The 26,786-nt window shown below is 37.2% G+C and overlaps 1 long non-coding RNA gene across 21 annotated transcripts; it reads right to left on the bottom strand.

Moving 5' to 3' along the window:
• Window positions 1–25,127, bottom strand: LOC139759528 (uncharacterized). 21 transcript variants are annotated; one of them, XR_011715085.1, is made up of 30 exons: window positions 24,394–25,121; window positions 23,780–23,834; window positions 23,321–23,447; window positions 21,940–22,067; window positions 21,036–21,162; window positions 19,751–19,878; window positions 19,168–19,295; window positions 16,521–16,618; window positions 16,104–16,231; window positions 14,603–14,730; window positions 13,948–14,069; window positions 13,643–13,756; window positions 13,338–13,451; window positions 12,359–12,871; window positions 10,863–10,990; window positions 10,210–10,331; window positions 9,905–10,018; window positions 9,600–9,713; window positions 9,037–9,134; window positions 8,622–8,749; window positions 7,127–7,254; window positions 6,476–6,597; window positions 6,170–6,283; window positions 5,864–5,977; window positions 5,299–5,396; window positions 4,882–5,009; window positions 3,332–3,517; window positions 3,029–3,141; window positions 619–682; window positions 1–437 (listed from the first exon to the last, which is right to left on the bottom strand). It is a non-coding gene; the product is annotated as an uncharacterized lncRNA (long non-coding RNA). The 21 variants fall into 21 exon arrangements; XR_011715086.1 differs by adding an exon at window positions 6,901–7,026 and having other exon boundaries at window positions 4,882–5,396; window positions 8,622–9,134; window positions 24,394–25,127; XR_011715080.1 differs by adding an exon at window positions 14,375–14,502 and having other exon boundaries at window positions 4,882–5,396; window positions 8,622–9,134; window positions 24,394–25,126.
• Between the last annotated feature and the right edge of the window lie 1,659 nt (window positions 25,128–26,786).

Here is a 26,786-nt window from a genome sequence, read left to right as displayed (position 1 = left end):
TTTGATTATTTCTTTTTTATTTCCTTACACAAGCGGAACTCTACAAAACCATAATCCATAATCAAAAATGTTTTCATTACCCCTTTGATCAAAGAAATGAAATTTTGCTATAAAAAGCAATCTACAGAAGTAAGCCTTTAAAATGTACCTAAATTGAAAAAGCATTGATGCAAGATAAAATGACTGTCGTAGTACAGCAGTGAACCTAAGTACTTATATCATCAAACAATGTATTACATAAATCGTCTTCCATAACCACACAAGTCCTTGCCGTTCAAAAGAAGTCCTTGTAAACATCCAATTGTTCCCAACTGCATATCTTTACTAACTTGCTTTTAATGTCGTGGTATATGCAATGTATCACGGACTGCAAGAGCTTCCATTTAACAAAGTAGTTCTTGTTAACAAGTCCACCTTCTAAAATATGACTTTCACATCTGTGGGAAAATATATCTTGAAACAAAGCTTTTATTACAAAAATAAAGAACACAATCACAAATAAAATCAGCAAAATCTGTCTACATTTATAGGTCAGGTGACGAAAAATAGTCATCATTGAAAGGCTAAAAATGAATAATTTGACAGGAATTTGCGAATCAACCATTAAAGAAAACCAACCTTTCTATTGCTCAAACTAATCCGGGAAACTGGAACAAATCTATCGGGATCAATCAAACCATACCTGAAATACATTTAGATACAAAATACAATGCATATGTATGAAAGCAAATGGTATGGTATGTGAAACTTTTGAGATATGCTAGAAAGGGCAGAGGCAGCAGCTGGTTAGCACATGGCATGCTACTGCAATGAATATGCTTTGTAAATGTGGTGTACAGGAGTGCCGTCATTTTGTTTCAAAGTGAATGTTTTGCTACTGTGGTGTTTGTAAAGTACAGAGAGTGTATGAGGTAGGAAGCAGCTGGTAGGCAGCCAACGACCAGGGAGGTATATTACCAACACTACCCACCTGGGTAGTGACACCCACTTAATGAGCCAGCACTTTGGTGGTTGTAAAGTTGCACTCCTGACCGAGTAGCTCTCTTTTCTTTCTACCTTACTAACATGTGGACTACTGGCATTCTCTCCAAATACATACAATCTCTCCTTGTCATACGTAACATTTGACAACATCTAACTCATGCAGCTCATTCTTCGTTTTATCATACTTGATCACCACTTCCTGTGTCAGTGAGGCAGCACCAGGAAACAGACGAAGAATGGCCAATTCACTCATTTTTTAAATCATGTTTTGTCGCTGTTTCTCGCGTTAGTGAGGTAGCGCAAGGAAACAGACGAAAGAATGACCCAACCCACCTACATACACATGTATATACATACACGTCCACACATGCACATATACATACCTATAAATTTCAACATAAACATATATATACATACACAGAAATATACATATATACACATGTACATAATTCATACTGTCTGCCTTCATTCCTTCCCGTTGCCACCCCATCACACATGAAATGAAAAACCCCTCACCCCATCCATGCGAGGTAGTGCTAGGAAAAGACAACAAAGGCCACATTCGTTCACGTATAATGCACTAAAACCACAACTCCTTTTCCACATCCAGGCCGCGCCGAACTTTCCATGGTTTACCCCAGACGCTTCACATGCCCTGGTTCAATCCACTGACAGCACGTCACTCTATTCCTTGCACGCCTTTCACCCATCTGCATGTTCTGGTTTTGATCATTCAAAATCTTTTTCACTCCATCTTTCCACCTCCAATTTGGTCTCCCATTTCTCATTCCCTCCACCTCTGACACATATATCATCTTTGTCAATCTTTCCTCACACATTCTCTCCATGTGAACAATCCATTTCAGAACACCCTATTCTGCTGTCAACCACACTTTTTAATACCACACATCTCTCTTACCCTTTCATACTCAATCAAACCACCTTACTCCTCAAACATCTCATTTCCAACACATTCACCCTCCTCCACACAACTCTATCTATAGCCCACGCCTCACAACCACATAACATTGTTGGAACCACTATTCCTTCAAACATACCCATTTTTGCTTTCCGAGATAATGTTTTGCCTTCCACACATTTTTCAACACTCCCCGAATTTTCGTCCCTTACCCACCCTGTGACTCACTTCCACTTCCATGGTTCCATCCACCGCCAAATCCACTCCCAGATATCTAAAACACTTCCTCCAGTTTTTCTCCTTTCAAACTTACCTCCCAACTGACTTGTCACTCAACCCTACTGTACCTAATAACCTTGATATTCACATTTACTCTCAGCTTTCTTCTTTTGCACACTTTACCAAACTCAGCCACCAGTTTCTCAACCAAATCAGCCACCAGCGCTGTATCATCAGTGAACAACAACTAACTCACTTCCCAAGCTCTCTCATCCACAACAGACTACATACTTGCCCCTCTTTCCAAAACTAATGCATTCATCTCCCTAACAGCCCCATCCATAAACAAATTAAACAATCACAGAGACATCACGCAACCCTGTATCAACTCTAAAGGGACAATGAAAAAGAGAGACCTGTCAGGATATTTTCTTGAAGACTCAGTCATCTGCTTCAGGAAATACTTTACAGAAGGCTGAATGAGACTATATGTGGCTAATGTACAGGGAAAAAACTAGAAATGAAATAAAGTAATAAACTTTAGACTTCCTGAAACATAAAATAAACTATAAATCAAGGCGAACTATGCAAGCTAACAAACATAACTATCCTTTATAGCCTCAGTCAAAGGAGTGAATTGTACACCTCTCAGTATAATAAAAGAGAGAATTGTCTCGGAAAAAACTTTTACACACAAATATCAGTGCCTTGAAACACAAGATATATCTATATACAGCACATTGCTTAGAGTAAAATGAATAACCATAATTTCATTCATGTATTCTCAATCATTTCAAATCACCAGGTCATGTTAATAGCTTATAATGCATATATATGTTCAAGGGCAAACTATTTCAATAATTTACATGATTATGACCAACAAAACATCTAAATCATGTTACATACCTGTCAACCATGATATACTGTGGCTTTCAAAGTCTTAGGAAATAAAGAAAATCTAGCTTTCAAAAGATATTCATTAACTGCAAATCAGGAACAAGCACTCAGCCAAGTTTAATCTGAAAGAAATGTATATATTCAATATTCAGTATACAGTCCTTCATTTCCAAACAATATCAAATACTCATCAGTAAAATAATGACTGTCATTTAACAAAATTCAGGCTTCAAGTATCAACACATCATGAACTAAAAAAAAAAGTTATAATGAAAGTGCATATCAAATACAAATAAATATCCTACTACATACCTCTCAACCATGATATACTGTGGCTTTCAAAGTCTTAGGAAATAAAAGAAAATCTAGCTTTCTTTGTTCATGACGAGTGAAGGTAACCATTAAATGTCTACCGTAATAATGACAGGCAGGATGATTATGACTCGTAGATAATCAGGATTTGTTGTTTTAACTATCTTGCTCTATCCATATCAACACCTGTTTGATGAAAGAGATGTGGTGAATTACAAACAAATACATGTTTTAGCTAACAAAATTAAGTTAAGCTAAAAATTTCAGCATCTATTTTTTCCACAGAAAATCCCATGGCTTGTGGGATTGAGTGTTGAATCTCAATTTCATCATTATCAAGCATACATTAATATTAATTCTTACTGCAAGGCTATTGTAACTATGTCAATCAACCCATTTGTATAAAAAAGTTTTTTTTTTTTCTTTGCTTTGTCGCTGTCTCCCGCATTTGAGAGGTAGCGCAAGGAAACAGACGAAAGAAATGGCCCAACCCACCCCCATACACATGTATGTACATACGTCCACACACGCAAATATACATACCTACACAGCTTTCCATGGTTTACCCCAGACGCTTCACATGCCCTGATTCAATCCACTGACAGCACGTCAACCCCGGTATACCACATCGATCCAATTCACTCTATTCCTTGCCCTCCTTTCACCCTCCTGCATGTTCAGGCCCCAATCACACAAAATCTCATTCACTCCATCCCTCCACCCCCAATCTGGTCTCCCACTTCTCCTCTTTCCCTCCACCTCCGACACATATATCCTCTTGGTCAATCTTTCCTCACTCATTCTCTCCATGTGCCCAAACCATTTCAAAACACCCTCTTCTGCTCTCTCAACCACGCTCTTTTGATTTCCACACATTTCTCTTACCCTTACGTTACTTACTTGATCAAACAACCTCACACCACACATTGTCCTCAAACATCTCATTTCCAGCACATCCATCATCCTGCGCACAACTCTATCCATAGCCCACGCCTCGCAACCATACAACATTGTTGGAACCACTATTCCTTCAAACATACCCATTTTTGCTTTCCGAGATAATGATCTCGACTTCCACACATTCTTCATCGCTCCCAGGATTTTCGCCCCCTCCCCCACCCTATGATCCACTTCCGCTTCCATGGTTCCATCCGCTGCCAGATCCACTCCCAGATATCTAAAACACTTTACTTCCTCCAGTTTTTCTCCATTAAAACTTACCTCCCAATTCACTTGACCCTCAACCCTACTGTACCTAATTACCTTGCTCTTACTCACATTTACTCTTAACTTTCTTCTTTCACACACTTTACCAAACTCAGTTGTTTTCCTGTTGAGTTATGTAGCGACAGGAATGGATGAAGGGAAACAAGTACCAATATGAACATGCTTATGTATGTAATGTCTGCGTATGTGTACGGCTATTTATTTGCAAAAATCCACACTCTAGCTGTCACGTATAAGGAATCAACTCTGAATCCTACACTTTAATAAACCAAAACCAATACCAATGATGTGTTAACTAATACTTAATTAAAATCATATCTTACTTTCATTGTTCATGACAAGTGAGGGCAGCCATCAAACCTCTACCGTAACGATGATAGGCAGAATGTTTATGCCTCATAGATAAGCAGGCTTCATTGCTTTAACTATCTTGTACTGTCCATATCAACAACTGTTTAATAAAAGAGATGTGGTGGATTACAAACATATATAATCCTCATTTTCACTAACATAATTGAGCTAAATATTTCAGGATCACGGTTTTCCACAGAAAAATCCTAGTTTGTGGGATTAAGAGTTGGAATGAAAAACATAATGAATAAGCATAAAACAAGAAAAATAATTTTTATTGCAAAGATATTCTAACTCTTTAGTTATGTCATAATCAACGTGCATGCATAAAAAACAAGCCATGAAAATGTGCGACGGAGGAGGAAATATATAAAACTTTATAAACTTACACTACCATACAAGTAACCAATTGATTAGGCTTGTTTCCATGTCTCATTTGCATAAATAAACTCTTGTGCTGTCATCCTTCCACTCAGCCAAGTTTAATCTGAAAGAAATTTTTTTTTTTTTTTTTTCATACTATTCGCCATTTCCCGCGTTTGCGAGGTAGCGTTAAGAACAGAGGACTGGGCCTTAGAGGGAAAATCCTCACCTGGCCCCCTTCTCTGTTCCTTCTTTTGGAAAATTAAAAAAAACGAGAGGGGAGGATTTCCAGCCACCCACTCCCTCCCCTTTTAGTCGCCTTCTACGACACGCAGGGAATACGTGGGAAGTATTCTTTCTCCCCTATCCCCAGGGATATTTAATATTCTGCATACAGTCCTTCATTTCCAAACAGTCTCTAATACTTATCAGTAAAATAATGGTTTCCAAACAGTCTCTAATACTTATCAGTAAAATAATGGCTGTCATTTAACAAACTTCAGATTTCAAGTATTAACACATCATGAACTAAAAAAAAAAAAGTTATAATGAAAGTACATATCAAATAAAAAGAAATATCCTACTACATACCTGTCAACCATGATATACTGTGGCTTTCAAAGTCTTAGGAAAAAAAAGAAAATCCAGCTTTCAAAAGATATTCATTAACTGCAAATCAGGAACAAGCACTCAGCCAAGTCTACTCTGAAAGAAATGTATATATTCAAAATTCTGTATACAGTCCTTCATTTCCAAACAGTATCTAATACTCATCAGTAAAATAATGGCTGTCATTTAACAAAATTCAGACTTCAAGTATCAACACATCATGAACTAAAAAAAAAAAAGTTATAATGAAAGCGCATATCAAATAAAAAGAAATATCCTACTACATACCTGTCAACCATGATATACTGTGGCTTTCAAAGTCTTAGGAAATAAAAGCAAATCCAGCTTTCAAAAGACATTCATTAACTGCAAATCAGGAACAAGCACTCAGCCAAGTCTAATCTGAAAGAAATGTATATATTCAATATTCTGTATACAGTCCTTCATTTCCAAACAGTATCTAATACTCATCAGTAAAATAATGGCTGTCATTTAACAAAATTCAGACTTCAAGTATCAACACATCATGAACTAAAAAAAAAAAAGTTATAATGAAAGTGCATATCAAATAAAAAGAAATATCCTACTACATACCTGTCAACCATGATATACTGTGGCTTTCAAAGTCTTAGGAAATAAAAGCAAATCCAGCTTTCAAAAGATATTCATTAACTGCAAATCAGGAACAAGCACATCTCCACTCAGCCAAGTTTAATCTGAAAGAAATGTATAAATTCAATACTCTGTATACAGTCCTTTATTCCCAAACAATATCTAATACTTATCAGTAAAATAATAGCTAGTCATGCAACAAAATTCATGTTTCAAGTATCAACACATCATGAACTTAAAAAAAAGTTATAATGAAAGTGTATATCAAATAAAAAAACAAATGGCTCAACCCAACCACATACACGTGCATATACATAAATGCCCACATACATACTTATACATTTCAATGTATACATACATATACATACACAGACATACATATTACACATGTATATATTCATACTTACTGCCTTCATCTATTCCCGTTACATACAACGATCCTGATGGCCATCTTTATAAGCATAAATGCTTGTCACCATGGGGCAGCATCAGGATATAACAAACGGTCTCACATGCATACATCCACTCTCTATCTGTCAAATATAAACGACCAATTGTGGAATGTGCACTTTCATAAACCACAAGTGATCCTCCAGATATTTCAACTAATACTAGATGAAAACCATATCTTACTTTCTTTGTTCATGACGAGTGAAGGTAACCGTTAAATGTCTACCGTAATAATGACAGGCAGGATGATTATGACTCGTAGATAATCAGGATTTGTTGTTTTAACTATCTTGCTCTATCCATATCAACACCTGTTTGATGAAAGAGATGTGGTGAATTACAAACAAATACATGTTTTAGCTAACAAAATTAAGTTAAGCTAAAAATTTCAGCATCTATTTTTTCCACAGAAAATCCCATGGCTTGTGGGATTGAGTGTTGAATCTCAATTTCATCATTATCAAGCATACATTAATATTAATTCTTACTGCAAGGCTATTGTAACTCTATGTCAATCAACCCATTTGTATAAAAAAGTTTTTTTTTTTTTCTTTGCTTTGTCGCTGTCTCCCGCATTTGAGAGGTAGCGCAAGGAAACAGACGAAAGAAATGGCCCAACCCACCCCCATACACATGTATGTACATACGTCCACACACGCAAATATACATACCTACACAGCTTTCCATGGTTTACCCCAGACGCTTCACATGCCCTGATTCAATCCACTGACAGCACGTCAACCCCAGTATACCACATCGATCCAATTCACTCTATTCCTTGCCCTCCTTTCACCCTCCTGCATGTTCAGGCCCCAATCACACAAAATCTCATTCACTCCATCCCTCCACCCCCAATCTGGTCTCCCACTTCTCCTCTTTCCCTCCACCTCCGACACATATATCCTCTTGGTCAATCTTTCCTCACTCATTCTCTCCATGTGCCCAAACCATTTCAAAACACCCTCTTCTGCTCTCTCAACCACGCTCTTTTGATTTCCACACATTTCTCTTACCCTTACGTTACTTACTTGATCAAACAACCTCACACCACACATTGTCCTCAAACATCTCATTTCCAGCACATCCATCATCCTGCGCACAACTCTATCCATAGCCCACGCCTCGCAACCATACAACATTGTTGGAACCACTATTCCTTCAAACATACCCATTTTTGCTTTCCGAGATAATGATCTCGACTTCCACACATTCTTCATCGCTCCCAGGATTTTCGCCCCCTCCCCCACCCTATGATCCACTTCCGCTTCCATGGTTCCATCCGCTGCCAGATCCACTCCCAGATATCTAAAACACTTTACTTCCTCCAGTTTTTCTCCATTCAAACTTACCTCCCAATTCACTTGACCCTCAACCCTACTGTACCTAATTACCTTGCTCTTACTCACATTTACTCTTAACTTTCTTCTTTCACACACTTTACCAAACTCAGTTGTTTTCCTGTTGAGTTATGTAGCGACAGGAATGGATGAAGGGAAACAAGTACCAATATGAACATGCTTATGTATGTAATGTCTGCGTATGTGTACGGCTATTTATTTGCAAAAATCCACACTCTAGCTGTCACGTATAAGGAATCAACTCTGAATCCTACACTTTAATAAACCAAAACCAAAACCAATGATGTGTTAACTAATACTGAATTAAAATCATATCTTACTTTTATTGTTCATGACAAGTGAGGGCAGCCATCAAACCTCTACCGTAACGATGATAGGCAGAATGTTTATGCCTCATAGATAAGCAGGCTTCATTGCTTTAACTATCTTGTACTGTCCATATCAACAACTGTTTAATAAAAGAGATGTGGTGGATTACAAACATATATAATCCTCATTTTCACTAACATAATTGAGCTAAATATTTCAGGATCACGGTTTTCCACAGAAAAATCCTAGTTTGTGGGATTAAGAGTTGGAATGAAAAACATAATGAATAAGCATAAAACAAGAAAAATAATCTTTATTGCAAAGATATTCTAACTCTTTAGTTGTCATAATCAACGTGCATGCATAAAAAACAAGCCATGAAAATATGCGACGGAGGAGGAAATATATAAAACTTTATAAACTTACACTACCATACAAGTAACCAATTGATTAGGCTTGTTTCCATGTCTCATTTGCATAAATAAACTCTTGTGCTGTCATCCTTCCACTCAGCCAAGTTTAATCTGAAAGAAATGTTTTTTTTTTTTTCATACTATTCGCCATTTCCCGCATTTGCGAGGTAGCGTTAAGAACAGAGGACTGGGCCTTAGAGGGAAAATCCTCACCTGGCCCCCTTCTCTGTTCCTTCTTTTGGAAAATTAAAAAAAAACGAGAGGGGAGGATTTCCAGCCACCCACTCCCTCCCCTTTTAGTCGCCTTCTACGACACGCAGGGAATACGTGGGAAGTATTCTTTCTCCCCTATCCCCAGGGATATTCAATATTCTGCGTACAGTCCTTCATTTCCAAACAGTCTCTAATACTTATCAGTAAAATAATGGTTTCCAAACAGTCTCTAATACTTATCAGTAAAATAATGGCTGTCATTTAACAAACTTCAGATTTCAAGTATTAACACATCATGAACTAAAAAAAAAAAAGTTATAATGAAAGTACATATCAAATAAAAAGAAATATCCTACAACATACCTGTCAACCATGATATACTGTGGCTTTCAAAGTCTTAGGAAAAAAAAGAAAATCCAGCTTTCAAAAGATATTCATTAACTGCAAATCAGGAACAAGCACTCAGCCAAGTCTACTCTGAAAGAAATGTATATATTCAAAATTCTGTATACAGTCCTTCATTTCCAAACAGTATCTAATACTCATCAGTAAAATAATGGCTGTCATTTAACAAAATTCAGACTTCAAGTATCAACACATCATGAACTAAAAAAAAAAAGTTATAATGAAAGTGCATATCAAATAAAAAGAAATATCCTACAACATACCTGTCAACCATGATATACTGTGGCTTTCAAAGTCTTAGGAAATAAAGGCAAATCTAGCTTTCAAAAGACATTCATTAACTGCAAATCAGGAACAAGCACTCAGCCAAGTCTAGTCTGAAAGAAATGTATATATTCAATATTCTGTATACAGTCCTTCATTTCCAAACAGTATCTAATACTCATCAGTAAAATAATGGCTGTCATTTAACAAAAGTCAGACTTCAAGTATCAACACATCATGAACTAAAAAAAAAAAGTTATAATGAAAGTGCATATCAAATAAAAAGAAATATCCTACTACATACCTGTCAACCATGACATACTGTGGCTTTCAAAGTCTTAGGAAATAAAAGCAAATCCAGCTTTCAAAAGATATTCATTAACTGCAAATCAGGAACAAGCACATCTCCACTCAGCCAAGTTTAATCTGAAAGAAATGTATAAATTCAATACTCTGTATACAGTCCTTTATTCCCAAACAATATCTAATACTTATCAGTAAAATAATAGCTAGTCATGCAACAAAATTCATGTTTCAAGTATCAACACATCATGAACTTAAAAAAACTTATAATGAAAGTGTATATCAAATAAAAAAAACAAATGGCTCAACCCAACCACATACACGTGCATATACATAAATGCCCACATACATACTTATACATTTCAATGTATACATACATATACATACACAGACATATACATATTACACATGTATATATTCATACTTACTGCCTTCATCTATTCCCGTTACATACAACGATCCTGATGGCCATCTTTATAAGCATAAATGCTTGTCACCATGGGGCAGCATCAGGATATAACAAACGGTCTCACATGCATACATCCACTCTCTATCTGTCAAATATAAACGACCAATTGTGGAATGTGCACTTTCATAAACCACAAGTGATCCTCCAGATATTTCAACTAATACTAGATGAAAACCATATCTTACTTTCTTTGTTCATGACGAGTGAAGGTAACCGTTAAATGTCTACCGTAATAATGACAGGCAGGATGATTATGACTCGTAGATAATCAGGATTTGTTGTTTTAACTATCTTGCTCTATCCATATCAACACCTGTTTGATGAAAGAGATGTGGTGAATTACAAACAAATACATGTTTTAGCTAACAAAATTAAGTTAAGCTAAAAATTTCAGCATCTATTTTTTCCACAGAAAATCCCATGGCTTGTGGGATTGAGTGTTGAATCTCAATTTCATCATTATCAAGCATACAATAATATTAATTCTTACTGCAAGGCTATTGTAACTCGTATGTCAATCAACCCATTTGTATAAAAAAGTTTTTTTTTTTTTCTTTGCTTTGTCGCTGTCTCCCGCATTTGAGAGGTAGCGCAAGGAAACAGACGAAAGAAATGGCCCAACCCACCCCCATACACATGTATGTACATACGTCCACACACGCAAATATACATACCTACACAGCTTTCCATGGTTTACCCCAGACGCTTCACATGCCCTGATTCAATCCACTGACAGCACGTCAACCCCAGTATACCACATCGATCCAATTCACTCTATTCCTTGCCCTCCTTTCACCCTCCTGCATGTTCAGGCCCCAATCACACAAAATCTCATTCACTCCATCCCTCCACCCCCAATCTGGTCTCCCACTTCTCCTCTTTCCCTCCACCTCCGACACATATATCCTCTTGGTCAATCTTTCCTCACTCATTCTCTCCATGTGCCCAAACCATTTCAAAACACCCTCTTCTGCTCTCTCAACCACGCTCTTTTGATTTCCACACATTTCTCTTACCCTTACGTTACTTACTTGATCAAACAACCTCACACCACACATTGTCCTCAAACATCTCATTTCCAGCACATCCATCATCCTGCGCACAACTCTATCCATAGCCCACGCCTCGCAACCATACAACATTGTTGGAACCACTATTCCTTCAAACATACCCATTTTTGCTTTCCGAGATAATGATCTCGACTTCCACACATTCTTCATCGCTCCCAGGATTTTCGCCCCCTCCCCCACCCTATGATCCACTTCCGCTTCCATGGTTCCATCCGCTGCCAGATCCACTCCCAGATATCTAAAACACTTTACTTCCTCCAGTTTTTCTCCATTCAAACTTACCTCCCAATTCACTTGACCCTCAACCCTACTGTACCTAATTACCTTGCTCTTACTCACATTTACTCTTAACTTTCTTCTTTCACACACTTTACCAAACTCAGTTGTTTTCCTGTTGAGTTATGTAGCGACAGGAATGGATGAAGGGAAACAAGTACCAATATGAACATGTTTATGTATGTAATGTCTGCGTATGTGTACGGCTATTTATTTGCAAAAATCCACACTCTAGCTGTCACGTATAAGGAATCAACTCTGAATCCTACACTTTAATAAACCAAAACCAAAACCAATGATGTGTTAACTAATACTGAATTAAAATCATATCTTACTTTTATTGTTCATGACAAGTGAGGGCAGCCATCAAACCTCTACCGTAACGATGATAGGCAGAATGTTTATGCCTCATAGATAAGCAGGCTTCATTGCTTTAACTATCTTGTACTGTCCATATCAACAACTGTTTAATAAAAGAGATGTGGTGGATTACAAACATATATAATCCTCATTTTCACTAACATAATTGAGCTAAATATTTCAGGATCACGGTTTTCCACAGAAAAATCCTAGTTTGTGGGATTAAGAGTTGGAATGAAAAACATAATGAATAAGCATAAAACAAGAAAAATAATCTTTATTGCAAAGATATTCTAACTCTTTAGTTGTCATAATCAACGTGCATGCATAAAAAACAAGCCATGAAAATATGCGACGGAGGAGGAAATATATAAAACTTTATAAACTTACACTACCATACAAGTAACCAATTGATTAGGCTTGTTTCCATGTCTCATTTGCATAAATAAACTCTTGTGCTGTCATCCTTCCACTCAGCCAAGTTTAATCTGAAAGAAATGTTTTTTTTTTTTCATACTATTCGCCATTTCCCGCATTTGCGAGGTAGCGTTAAGAACAGAGGACTGGGCCTTAGAGGGAAAATCCTCACCTGGCCCCCTTCTCTGTTCCTTCTTTTGGAAAATTAAAAAAAAAAACGAGAGGGGAGGATTTCCAGCCACCCACTCCCTCCCCTTTTAGTCGCCTTCTACGACACGCAGGGAATACGTGGGAAGTATTCTTTCTCCCCTATCCCCAGGGATATTCAATATTCTGCGTACAGTCCTTCATTTCCAAACAGTCTCTAATACTTATCAGTAAAATAATGGTTTCCAAACAGTCTCTAATACTTATCAGTAAAATAATGGCTGTCATTTAACAAACTTCAGATTTCAAGTATTAACACATCATGAACTAAAAAAAAAAAAGTTATAATGAAAGTACATATCAAATAAAAAGAAATATCCTACAACATACCTGTCAACCATGATATACTGTGGCTTTCAAAGTCTTAGGAAAAAAAAGAAAATCCAGCTTTCAAAAGATATTCATTAACTGCAAATCAGGAACAAGCACTCAGCCAAGTCTACTCTGAAAGAAATGTATATATTCAAAATTCTGTATACAGTCCTTCATTTCCAAACAGTATCTAATACTCATCAGTAAAATAATGGCTGTCATTTAACAAAATTCAGACTTCAAGTATCAACACATCATGAACTAAAAAAAAAAAGTTATAATGAAAGTGCATATCAAATAAAAAGAAATATCCTACAACATACCTGTCAACCATGATATACTGTGGCTTTCAAAGTCTTAGGAAATAAAGGAAAATCTAGCTTTCAAAAGACATTCATTAACTGCAAATCAGGAACAAGCACTCAGCCAAATCTAGTCTGAAAGAAATGTATATATTCAATATTCTGTATACAGTCCTTCATTTCCAAACAGTATCTAATACTCATCAGTAAAATAATGGCTGTCATTTAACAAAAGTCAGACTTCAAGTATCAACACATCATGAACTAAAAAAAAAAAGTTATAATGAAAGTGCATATCAAATAAAAAGAAATATCCTACTACATACCTGTCAACCATGACATACTGTGGCTTTCAAAGTCTTAGGAAATAAAAGCAAATCCAGCTTTCAAAAGATATTCATTAACTGCAAATCAGGAACAAGCACATCTCCACTCAGCCAAGTTTAATCTGAAAGAAATGTATAAATTCAATACTCTGTATACAGTCCTTTATTCCCAAACAATATCTAATACTTATCAGTAAAATAATAGCTAGTCATGCAACAAAATTCATGTTTCAAGTATCAACACATCATGAACTTAAAAAAACTTATAATGAAAGTGTATATCAAATAAAAAAAACAAATGGCTCAACCCAACCACATACACGTGCATATACATAAATGCCCACATACATACTTATACATTTCAATGTATACATACATATACATACACAGACATATACATATTACACATGTATATATTCATACTTACTGCCTTCATCTATTCCCGTTACATACAACGATCCTGATGGCCATCTTTATAAGCATAAATGCTTATGTCACCATGGGGCAGCATCAGGATATAACAAACGGTCTCACATGCATACATCCACTCTCTATCTGTCAAATATAAACGACCAATTGTGGAATGTGCACTTTCATAAACCACAAGTGATCCTCCAGATATTTCAACTAATACTAGATGAAAACCATATCTTACTTTCTTTGTTCATGACGAGTGAAGGTAACCGTTAAATGTCTACCGTAATAATGACTGGCAGGATGATTATGACTCGTAGATAATCAGGATTTGTTGTTTTAACTATCTTGCTCTATCCATATCAACACCTGTTTGATGAAAGAGATGTGGTGAATTACAAACATATACATGTTTTAGCTAACAAAATTAAGTTAAGCTAAAAATTTCAGCATCTATTTTTTCCACAGAAAATCCCATGGCTTGTGGGATTGAGTGTTGAATCTCAATTTCATCATTATCAAGCATACAATAATATTAATTCTTACTGCAAGGCTATTGTAACTCGTGTATGTCAATCAACCCATTTGTGTAAAAAAACTTTTTTTTTTTTTTTTGCTTTGTCGCTGTCTCCTGCATTTGAGAGGTAGCGCAAGGAAACAGACGAAAGAAATGGCCCAACCCACCCCCATACACATGTATATACATACGTCCACACACGCAAATATACATACCTACACAGCTTTCCATGGTTTACCCCAGACGCTTCACATGCCCTGATTCAATCCACTGACAGCACGTCAACCCCGGTATACCACATCGATCCAATTCACTCTATTCCTTGCCCTCCTTTCACCCTCCTGCATGTTCAGGCCCCAATCACACAAAATCTCATTCACTCCCTCCCTCCACCCCCAATCTGGTCTCCCACTTCTCCTCGTTCCCTCCACCTCCGACACATATATCCTCTTGGTCAATCTTTCCTCACTCATTCTCTCCATGTGCCCAAACCATTTCAAAACACCCTCTTCTGCTCTCTCAACCACGCTCTTTTTATTTCCACACATCTCTCTTACCCTTACGTTACTTACTTGATCAAACCACCTCACACCACACACGTTGTCCTCAAACATCTCATTTCCAGCACATCCATCATCCTGCGCACAACTCTATCCATAGCCCACGCCTCGCAACCATACAACATTGTTGGAACCACTATTCCTTCAAACATACCCATTTTTGCTTTCTGAGATAATGATCTCGACTTCCACACATTCTTCAAGGCTCCCAGGATTTTCGCCCCCTCCCCCACCATATGATCCACTTCCGCTTCCATGGTTCCATCCGCTGCCAGATCCACTCCCAGATATCTAAAACACTTTACTTCCTCCAGTTTTTTCTCCATTCAAACTTGCCTCCCAATTGACTTGACCCTCAACCCTACTGTACCTAATTACCTTGCTCTTATTCACATTTACTCTAAACTTTCTTCTTTCACACACTTTACCAAACTCAGTTGTTTTCCTGTTGAGTTATGTAGCGACAGGAATGGATGAAGGCAAACAAGTACCAATATGAACATGTTCATGCATGTAATGTCTGCGTATGTGTACGGCTATTTATTTGCAAAAATCCACACTCTAGCTGTCATGTATAAGGAATCAACTCTGAATCCTACACTTTAATAAACCAAAACCAAAACCAATGATGTTTTAACTAATACTGAATTAAAATCGTATCTTACTTTCATTGTTCATGACAAGTGAGGGCAGCCATCAAACCTCTACCGTAACGATGATAGGCAGAATGTTTATGCCTCATAGATAAGCAGGCTTCATTGCTTTAACTATCTTGTACTGTCCATATCAACAACTGTTTAATAAAAGAGATGTGGTGGATTACAAACATATATAATCCTCATTTTCACTAACATAATTGAGCTAAATATTTCAGGATCACAGTTTTCCACAGAAAAATCCTGGTTTGTGGGATTAAGAGTTGGAATGAAAAACATAATGAATAAGCATAAAACAAGAAAAATAATTCTTATTGCAAGGATATTCTAACTCTTTAGTTATGTCATAATCAACGTGCATGCACAAAAAACAAGCCATGAAAATATGCGACGGAGGAGGAAATATATAAAACTTTATAAACTTACACTAACATGCAAGTAACCAATTGATTAGGCTTGTTTCCATGTCTCATTTGCATAAATAAACTCTTGTGCTGTCATCCTTCCACTCAGCCAAGTTCAATCTGAAAGAAATGTATATATTCAATATTCTGTATACAGTCCTTCATTTCCAAACAGTCTCTAATACTTATCAGTAAAATAATGGCTGTCATTTAACAAAATTCAGATTTCAAGTATTAACACATCATGAACTAAAAAAAAAAGTTATAATGAAAGTGCATATCAAATAAAAATAAATATTGATAGAGATGCTCTGTGGAAGGTATTAAGAATATATGGTGTGGGAGGCAAGTTGTTAGAAGCAGTGAAAAGTTTTTATCGAGGATGTAAGGCATGTGTACGTGTAGGAAGAGAGGAAAGTGATTGGTTCTCAGTGAATGTAGGTTTGCGGCAGGGGTGTGTGATGTCTCCATGGTTGCTTAATTTGTTTATGGATGGGGTTGTTAGGGAGGTAAATGCAAGAGTCTTGGAAAGAGGGGCAAGTATGAAGTCTGTTGGGGATGAGAGAGCTTGGGAAGTGAGTCAGTTGTTGTTCACTGATGATACAGCGCTGGTGGCTGATTCATGTGAGAAACTGCAGAAGCTGGTGACGGAGTTTGGTAAAGTGTGTGGAAGAAGAAAGTTAAGAGTAAATGTGAATAAGAGCAAGGTTATTAGGTACAGTAGGGTTGAGGGTCAAGTCAATTGGGAGGTGAGTTTGAATAGAGAAAAACTGGAGGAAGTGAAGTGTTTTAGATATCTGGGAGTGGATCTGGCAGCGGATGGAACCATGGAAGCAGAAGTGGATCATAGGGTGGGGGAGGGGGCGAAAATTCTGGGAGCCTTGAAGAATGTGTGGAAGTCGAGAACATTATCCCGGAAAGCAAAAATGGGTATGTTTGAAGGAATAGTGGTTCCAACAATGTTGTATGGTTGCGAGGCGTGGGCTATGGATAGAGTTGTGCGCAGGAGGATGGATGTGCTGGAAATGAGATGTTTGAGGACAATGTGTGGTGTGAGGTGGTTTGATCGAGTGAGTAACGTAAGGGTAAGAGAGATGTGTGGAAATAAAAAGAGCGTGGTTGAGAGAGCAGAAGAGGGTGTTTTGAAGTGGTTTGGGCACATGGAGAGGATGAGTGAGGAAAGATTGACCAAGAGGATATATGTGTCGGAGGTGGAGGGAACAAGGAGAAGAGGGAGACCAAATTGGAGGTGGAAAGATGGAGTGAAAAAGATTTTGTGTGATCGGGGCCTGAACATGCAGGAGGGTGAAAGGAGGGCAAGGAATAGAGTGAATTGGAGCGATGTGGTATACCGGGGTTGACGTGCTGTCAGTGGATTGAATCAAGGCATGTGAAGCGTCTTGGGTAAGCTATGGAAAGCTGTGTAGGTATGTATATTTGCGTGTGTGGACGTATGTATATACATGTGTATGGGGGGGGTTGGGCTATTTCTTTTGTCTGTTTCCTTGCGCTACCTCGCAAACGCAGGAGACAGCGACAAAGTATAATAATATAAAATATAACATTTCTTTCAGATTAGACTTGGCTGAGTGCTTGTTCCTGATTTGCAGTTAATGAATATCTTTTGAAAGCTGGATTTTCTTTTATTTCCTAAGACTTTGAAAGCCACAGTATATCATGGTTGACAGGTATGTAGTAGGATATTTATTTTTATTTGATATGTACTTTCATTATAACTTTTTTTTTTTTTTAGTTCATGATGTGTTAATACTTGAAATCTGAAGTTTGTTAAATGACAGCCATTATTTTACTGATAAGTATTAGAGACTGTTTGGAAACCATTATTTTACTGATAAGTATTAGAGACTGTTTGGAAATGAAGGACTGTATGCAGAATATTGAATATATACATTTCTTTCAGATTAAACTTGGCTGAGTGGAAGGATGACAGCACAAGAGTTTATTTATGCAAATGAGACATGGAAACAAGCCTAATCAATTGGTTACTTGTATGGTAGTGTAAGTTTATAAAGTTTTATATATTGTCCTCAAACATCTCATTTCCAGCACATCCATCCTCCTGCGCACAACTCTATCCATAGCCCACGCCTCGCAACCATACAACATTGTTGGAACCACTACTCCTTCAAACATACCCATTTTTGCTTTCCGAGATAATGTTCTCGACTTCCACATATATTCAAAATTCTGTATACAGTCCTTCATTTCCAAACAGTATCTAATACTCATCAGTAAAATAATGGCTGTCATTTAACAAAATTCAGACTTCAAGTATCAACACATCATGAACTAAAAAAAAAACTTACCACATGCACGTGCATATACATAAATGCCCACATACATACTTATACATTTCAATGTATACATACATATACATACACAGACATATACATATTACACATGTATATATTCATACTTACTGCCTTCATCTATTCCTGTTACATACAACGATCCTGATGGCCATCTTTATAAGCATAAATGCTTATGTCACAGTGGGGCAGCATCAGGATATAACAAACGGTCTCACATGCATACATCCACTCTCTATCTGTCACATATATAGGACCAATTGTGGAATGTGCACTTTCATAAACCACAAGTGATCCTCCAGATATTTCAACTAATACTAGATGAAAACCATATCTTACTTTCTTTGTTCATGACGAGTGAAGGTAACCATTAAATGTCTACCGTAATAATGACAGGCAGGATGATTATGACTCGTAGATAATCAGGATTTGTTGTTTTAACTATCTTGCTCTATCCATATCAACACCTGTTTGATGAAAGAGATGTGGTGAATTACAAACATATACATGTTTTAGCTAACAAAATTAAGTTAAGCTAAAAATTTCAGCATCTATTTTTTCCACAGAAAATCCCATGGCTTGTGGGATTGAGTGTTGAATCTCAATTTCATCATTATTAAGCATACAATAATGTCAATTCTTACTGCAAGGCTATTGTAACTCCATGTCAATCAACCCATTTGTGTAAGAAAAAAATATATATATATGAGTTATGTACCAACAGGAATGGATGAAGGCAAACAAGTACCAATATGAACATGTTTATGCATGTAATGTCTGCGTTTGTGTACGGCTATTTATTTGCAAAAATCCACACTCTAGCTGTCATGTATAAGGAATCAACTCTGAATCCTACACTTTAATAAACCAAAACCAAAACCAATGATGTTTTAACTAATACTGAATTAAAATCATATCTTACTTTCATTGTTCATGACAAGTGAGGGCAACCATCAAACTTCTACCATAACGATGATAGGCAGGATGTTTATGCCTCATAGATAAGCAGGCTTCATTGCTTTAACTATCTTGTACTGTCCATATCAACAACTGTTTAATAAAAGAGATGTGGTGGATTACAAACATATATAATCCTCATTTTCACTAACATAACTGAGCTAAATATTTCAGCATCACGGTTTTCCACAGAAAAATCCCAGTTTGTGGGATTAAGAGTTGGATTGAAAAACATCATGAATAAGCATAAAACAAAAAATACTAATTCTTATTGCAAGGATATTCTAACTCTTTAGTTATGTCATAATCAACGTGCATGCATAAAAAACAAGCCATGAAAATATGCGACAGAGGAGGAAATATATAAAACTTTATAAACTTACACTACCATACAAGTAACCAATTGATTAGGCTTGTTTCCATGTCTCATTTGCATAAATAAACTTTTGTGCTGTCCTCCTTCCACCTCTAATTTGGTCCCCACTTCTTCTTCCCTCCACCTCTGACACATATCCTTTCTCAATTTCTCTTCACTCATTCTCTCCATGTCTAAACCATTTCAACACACTCTCTTCTGCTCTCTCAACCACTCTCTTTTCATTACGACATATCTCTCTTACCATTCCATTACTTACTTGATCAAACCACCTCGCACCACATATTGCCCTTAAACATTTCATTTCCAACACATCCACCCTCCTCCGCACAACTCTATCTTTAGCCCATGCCTCACAATCATATAACATTGTTGGAAACACTATTCTTTCACATACCCCCATCTTTGCTCTCTAAGATAACGTTCTCCCCTTCCACACATTCTTCAACACTCCCAGAACGTTCACTCCCTCCCCCAACCTTTGACTCACTTCCATGGTTCCATCTGCTGTTAAGTCCACTCTCGAAGGAAATATATAAAAGCTTAATAATTTACACTTTTCTATGAGTAACTAACTAATTGACTAGGTTTGTTTCCATGTTTCAGTTGCATAAATCCACTCTTTAGCTTAGCTGTCATGAACTGAAACCAAAGTTAAAATATACAAAATACGCAAAATTTTAAGTTGTTTTCTTATAAGGATCCTGATGGCCATCTTTATAAGCATAAATGCTTATGTCTCATTGGGGCAGCATCAAGATCTAACAAACAAGGGTCTCACATGCATACAGAACCACTCTCTATCTGTGGATTGTGGATTGCACACTTCCATAAACCCTCCAGATATTTCAACTGGATCAAAACCATATCTTACTTTCTTTGTTCATGACAAGTGAGGGTAACCATCAAATGTCTACCGTAACAATGACTGGCAGGATGTTTATGACTCATAGATATCAGGATTTGTTGCTTCAACTATCTTGCTCTATCCATATCAACATCTGTTTGATGAAAGAGATGAGGTGAATTACAAACATATATCATAATCATTTTAAGTTACAGAATTAAGTTAAAGCTAAAAATTTCAGCATCTCTTTTTTCCACAGATAATTTCCACAGTGTGCGGGATTGAGGGTTGAATTTCAGTACATCATAATTAAGCATACAATAATATCAATTCTTTGTCTTTTCCTAGTGCTACCTCGCACACATGAGGGGGGAGGGGGATGGTATTCCATGTGTGGTGAGGTGGCGATGGGAATGAATACAGGCAGACAGTGTGAATTGTGTGCATAAGTATATATGTATGTGTCTGTGTGTGTATATATATGTGTACATTGAGATGTATAGGTATGTATATTTGCGTGTGGACGTGTATGTATATACATTGTGTATGGTGGTGGGTTGGGCCATTTCTTTCGTCTGTTTCCTTGTGCTACCTTGCAAACGCAGGAGACAGCGACAAAGCAAAATAAATAAATAAATGACTGCAAGGCTATTGCAACTCTATGTCAATCAACCTACTTGTGTAAAAAAAAAAATATATATGTTGTTCTCCTGTGGGGCTGTGTAGTGACAGAAAGGATGAAGGCAAACAAGTACGAATATGTACATGTTTACATATGTAATGCCTGCATATGTGTATGGATCTATTTATTTGCAAAAATTCAAACTATAGCTGTCATGTGTAAGGTACCAACTCTGAATCCTACACTTTCATAAACCAAAACTAAACCCAATGATGTTTTAACAAATACTGAATTAAAATCATATCTTACTTTTATTGTTCATGACAAGTGAGGGCAGCCATCAAACGTCTACAATAACAATGATGAGCAGGATGTTTATGCCTCATACATATGCAGGCTTCATTGCTTCAACTATCTTGTGCTGTCCATATCAACAACTGTTTAATAAAAGAGATGTGGTGGATTAAAAACATACATAATCCTCTTTCACTATCATAATTGAGCTAAATATTTCAGCATCACAGTTTTCCACAGAAAAATCCCAGTTTGTGGGATTAAGAGTTGGATTGAAATACATCATGATTAAGCATAAAGCAAAAAATACTAATTCTTATTGCAAGGATATTATAACTCTTTAGGTATGTCATAATCAACGTGCATGCATAAAAAACAAGACGAAGATATGCGACGGAGGAGAAAATATATAAAACTTCAAAAACTTACACTACCATACAAGTAACCAATTGATTAGGCTTGTTTCCATGTCTCATTTGCATAAATAAACTCTTGTGCTGTCATCCTTCCACCTCCAATTTGGTCTCCCACTTCTCCTTCCCTCCACCTCTGACAAATATATCCTCTTTCTCAATCTTCCCTCACTCATTCTCTCCATGTGTCCAAACCATTTCAACACTCTTCTGCTCTCTCAACCACTCTTTTCATTATGACACATCTCTCTTACCCTTCCACTACTTACTTGATCAAACCACCTCACACCACATATTGAATTTCAATATATCATAATCAAACATACAATAATATTAATTCTTACTGCAAGGCTATTGCAACTCTATGTCAATCAACCTACTTGTGTCAAAAGAATAAATATATACGTTGTTTTCCACCCTCCTCCGTACAACTCTATCTTTAGCCCATGCCTTGCAACCATATAACACTGTTGGGTCCACTATTCCTTCAAACATACCCATTTTTGCTCTCCGAGATAACATTCTCGCCTTCCACACATTCTTCAACACTCCCAGAATGCCTGCTCCCTCCCCCATCCTATGACTCACTTCCACTTCCATGGTTCCATCTGCTGTTAAGTCCAGTCTTGAAGGAAATATATAAAAGCTTAATAATTTACACTTTTCTATGAGCAACTAATTGACTAGGTTTGTTTCCATGTTTTAGTTGCATAAATCCACTCTTTAGCTTAGCTGTCACATGTATAATGAACCGAAACCAAAGGTAAAATATACAAAATACGCAAAATTTTAAGTTGTTTTCTTATAAGGATCCTGATGGCCATCTTTATAAGCATAAATGCTTATGTCTCATTGGGGCAGCATCAAGATCTAACAAAAAGGGTCTAACATGCATACATCCACTCTCTATCTGTGGATTGTACACTTTCATAAACCCAAAGTGATCCTCCAGGTATTTCAACCGGATCAAAACTATGTCTTACTTTCTTTGTCCATGATGAGTGAGGGTGACCATCAAATGTCTACCATAACAATGACTAGCACGATGTTTATGACTCATAGATAGCAAGATTTGTTGCTTCAACTATCTTGCTCTGTCCATAACAACACCTGTTTGATGAAAGAGATGTGATGAATTAAGACATATATATCATACTCATTTCAGTTATCAGAATTACGATGAAGCTAAAAATTTCAGCATTACTTTTTTTTCCACAGATAAATCCCATGCTTATGCGAGTGTATATATATATATATATATATATTTACCTAACCTAACCAGTGTTACCAAGAGTACATGCCAGGCTTTACTGGAAACAGCTTCCAAGTGTAGTACCTTGCTGCCACAGAACACAATATAAGTTATATCTAAAGATGAATTATCCTTACTGAACATGACTTATATACTACTGGTTAATAATAATCAACCCCTTTAGTTTTACCTTAGTAAATTTATGGATTCAGCTTCTGCATTTCTCTCTCCCTCACATATCTGGTCTGAAAAAATGAAATATAACACTAATATTAACAATAATTATCCCTGGGGATAGGGGGGAAAGAATACTTCTCACGTATTCCCTGCGTGTCGTAGAAGGCGACTAACAGGGAAGAGAGCGGGGGGCTGGAAATCCTCCCCTCTCATTTTTTTTTTTTTCCAAAAGAGGGAACAGAGAAGGGGGCCAGGTGAGGATATTCCCTCAAAGGCCCAGTCCTCTGTTCTTAACGCTACCTCGCTAATGCGGGAAATGGCGAAGAAAAAAAAAAAAAAAAATTAACAATAATGATGAAAATGAAATAAAATCTAATATACATCAAGGAGAAAGGCCTATACATGTACAGCAATCTGAGATTTCATGATTAACACATGTATCATTATACAAATCTAACCTAATCATCCAAACATTAGTATACACAATGCAATCCAGTACCAATAGCAATGATTTGCTAAGTGCTTCATATTGTAAGTAGTAGGATCAGCCTTATACTTGTACTGTAATACTGTAAAAAAAACTGATCCAAGGTGGATTGCATACACAATCACAGAGGAAACACCCACCTGAGAATTGAGAGGGTTAGTAATGGCTGCGTAGTGAGCCAGCACTTCAGTGGTTGTCAAGTTGCACTCCTCTGACCAAGGTAGCTGTCTTTTCTTTCTGCATCACCTGCGTGTGGCTGCTGGCATTCTGTCAACAAACATCCAATCTCCCCTTGTCCCGCAATACTAGGCAAACCTTAACCCACACATATCATTCTTAACTATAGTTTTCCTGCAGCAAGCATGATGCACTAACCCTGCCTTTGGGCAAAATGGTAGAGCAATAGATAGAAGTAGCAGGAAGGAACATTTGGTAGAAGAATTATGTAAGAACATTTGGCAGGAATATTACCATGTAGAAACATTAGATGAAAAAAAAATCAGGAATATTGAGTAGAAGCCTCTGTAAACATGGAACTAGAAATGCCATCTACCAATGGTCTCATAAAGCTAAGGAGCTAAAGGTTAAAAATTGGCACTGGAGTTCACCAGTTAAGACGACTTTCGCTGCAGCCACTCACTAGTGGGAATTTCCAGAGTAAACAGGCTTCATATATTTCTTTTTATTATCAGTATACTTAATCGCTGTTTCCTGTGTCAGTGAGGTAGCGCCAGGAAACAGACGAAGAATGGCCCAACCACTCATATATATCCCCTATCCCTGGGGATAGGGGAGAAAGAATACTTCCCACGTATTCCCTGCGTGTCGTAGAAGGCGACTAAAAGGGAAGGGAGCGGGGGGCTGGAAACCCTCCCCTCTTTCTTTTTTTTTTTTTTTAATTTTCCAAAAGAAGGAACAGAGAAGGGGGCCAGGTGAGGATGTTCCCTCAAAGGTCCAGTCCTCTGTTCTTAACGCTACCTTGCTAACGCGGGAAATGGCGAATAGTATAAAAAAAAAAAAAAAAAAAATATATATATATATTTATTTATCATACTTTGTCGCTGTCTCCCGTGTTTGCGAGGTAGCGCAAGGAAACAGACGAAAGAAATGGCCCAACCCCCCCCCATACACATGTGTATACATACGTCCACACACGCAAATATACATACCTACACAGCTTTCCATGGCTTACCCCAGACGCTTCACATGCCTTGATTTCATCCACTGACAGCACGTCAACCCCGGTATACCACATCGCTCCAATTCACTCTATTCCTTGCCCTCCTTTCACCCTCCTGCATGTTCAGGCCCCAATCACACAAAATCTTTTTCACTCCATCTTTCCACCTCCAATTTGGTCTCCCTCTTCTCCTCGTTCCCTCCACCTCCGACACATATATCCTCTTGGTCAATCTTTCCTCACTCACTCACTCACTCATATATATATATATATATATATATATATATATATATATATATATATATATATATATATACATACATAAACGCCCATACACATACATTTGAATGTTTTCAAACTATTCGCTATTTCCCGCATTAGCGAGGTAGCGTTAAGAACAGAGGACTGGGCCTTTGAGGGAATATCCTCACCTGGCCCCCGTCTCTGTCCCTTCTTTTGGGAAAAAAAAAAAAAAAAAAAAAAAAGAGGGGAGGATTTCTAGCCCCTGCTCCCTCCCCTTTTAGTCGCCTTCTACGACACGCAGGGAATACGTGGGAAGTATTCTTTCTCCCCTATCCCCATAGATATATACACAAACATGGCAGCAAGTATGAACCTGTACATGGGTATATACATGTATATGTCTGCGTATGTATGTTGAAATGTATATGTATGTATACGTGCATGCATGGGTGTGTATATACATGTGTATGTGGGTGGGTTGGGCCTTTCCTCATCTGTTTCCTTTAGCTACCTCACTGATGCGGGAGATGGTGAGTGAGTATAATAAAAAAAATTCAATTCCAAATGTGATTCTATTATGGATTCATTAAAGTATTTTCAAATCCCCAAACTGATATCCAATGATTTTCCCGGTGAGAGATTCTGAATTATCATTTTTCTCTTAACTCTCATGTTTTTAAAGAACCAACAGTCCATAATCATGTCATGATATTCATTATTGAACACTAGTGCCTTACAAATTATCAGAATTAGGATGAGTATTATTTTTTTTTTTTATTATACTTTGTCGCTGTCTCCCGCGTTTGCGAGGTAGCGCAAGGAAACAGATGAAAGAAATGGCCCAACCCCCCCCCATACACATGTATATACATACGTCCACACACGCAAATATACATACCTACACAGCTTCCCTGGTTTACCCCAGACGCTTCACATGCCTTGATTCAATCCACTGACAGCGTCTGGGGTAAACCATGGAAGCTGTGTAGGTATGTATATTTGCGTGATGAGTAACGTTCACAAAAAGCAAAGAAAGCCTAGTGAAAATGTTGAGTCTTTCCTAATTGCCATCCGAGGATACTATCATAATCTGCTACAGTGCAAGCTCAG

Source organism: Panulirus ornatus, chromosome 33, assembly GCF_036320965.1.
Source record: "Panulirus ornatus isolate Po-2019 chromosome 33, ASM3632096v1, whole genome shotgun sequence".
NCBI lineage: Eukaryota > Metazoa > Arthropoda > Malacostraca > Decapoda > Palinuridae > Panulirus > Panulirus ornatus.
Note: the sequence above shows the minus strand (reverse complement) of the source record. Positions and strands in the feature narration are given on the sequence as shown.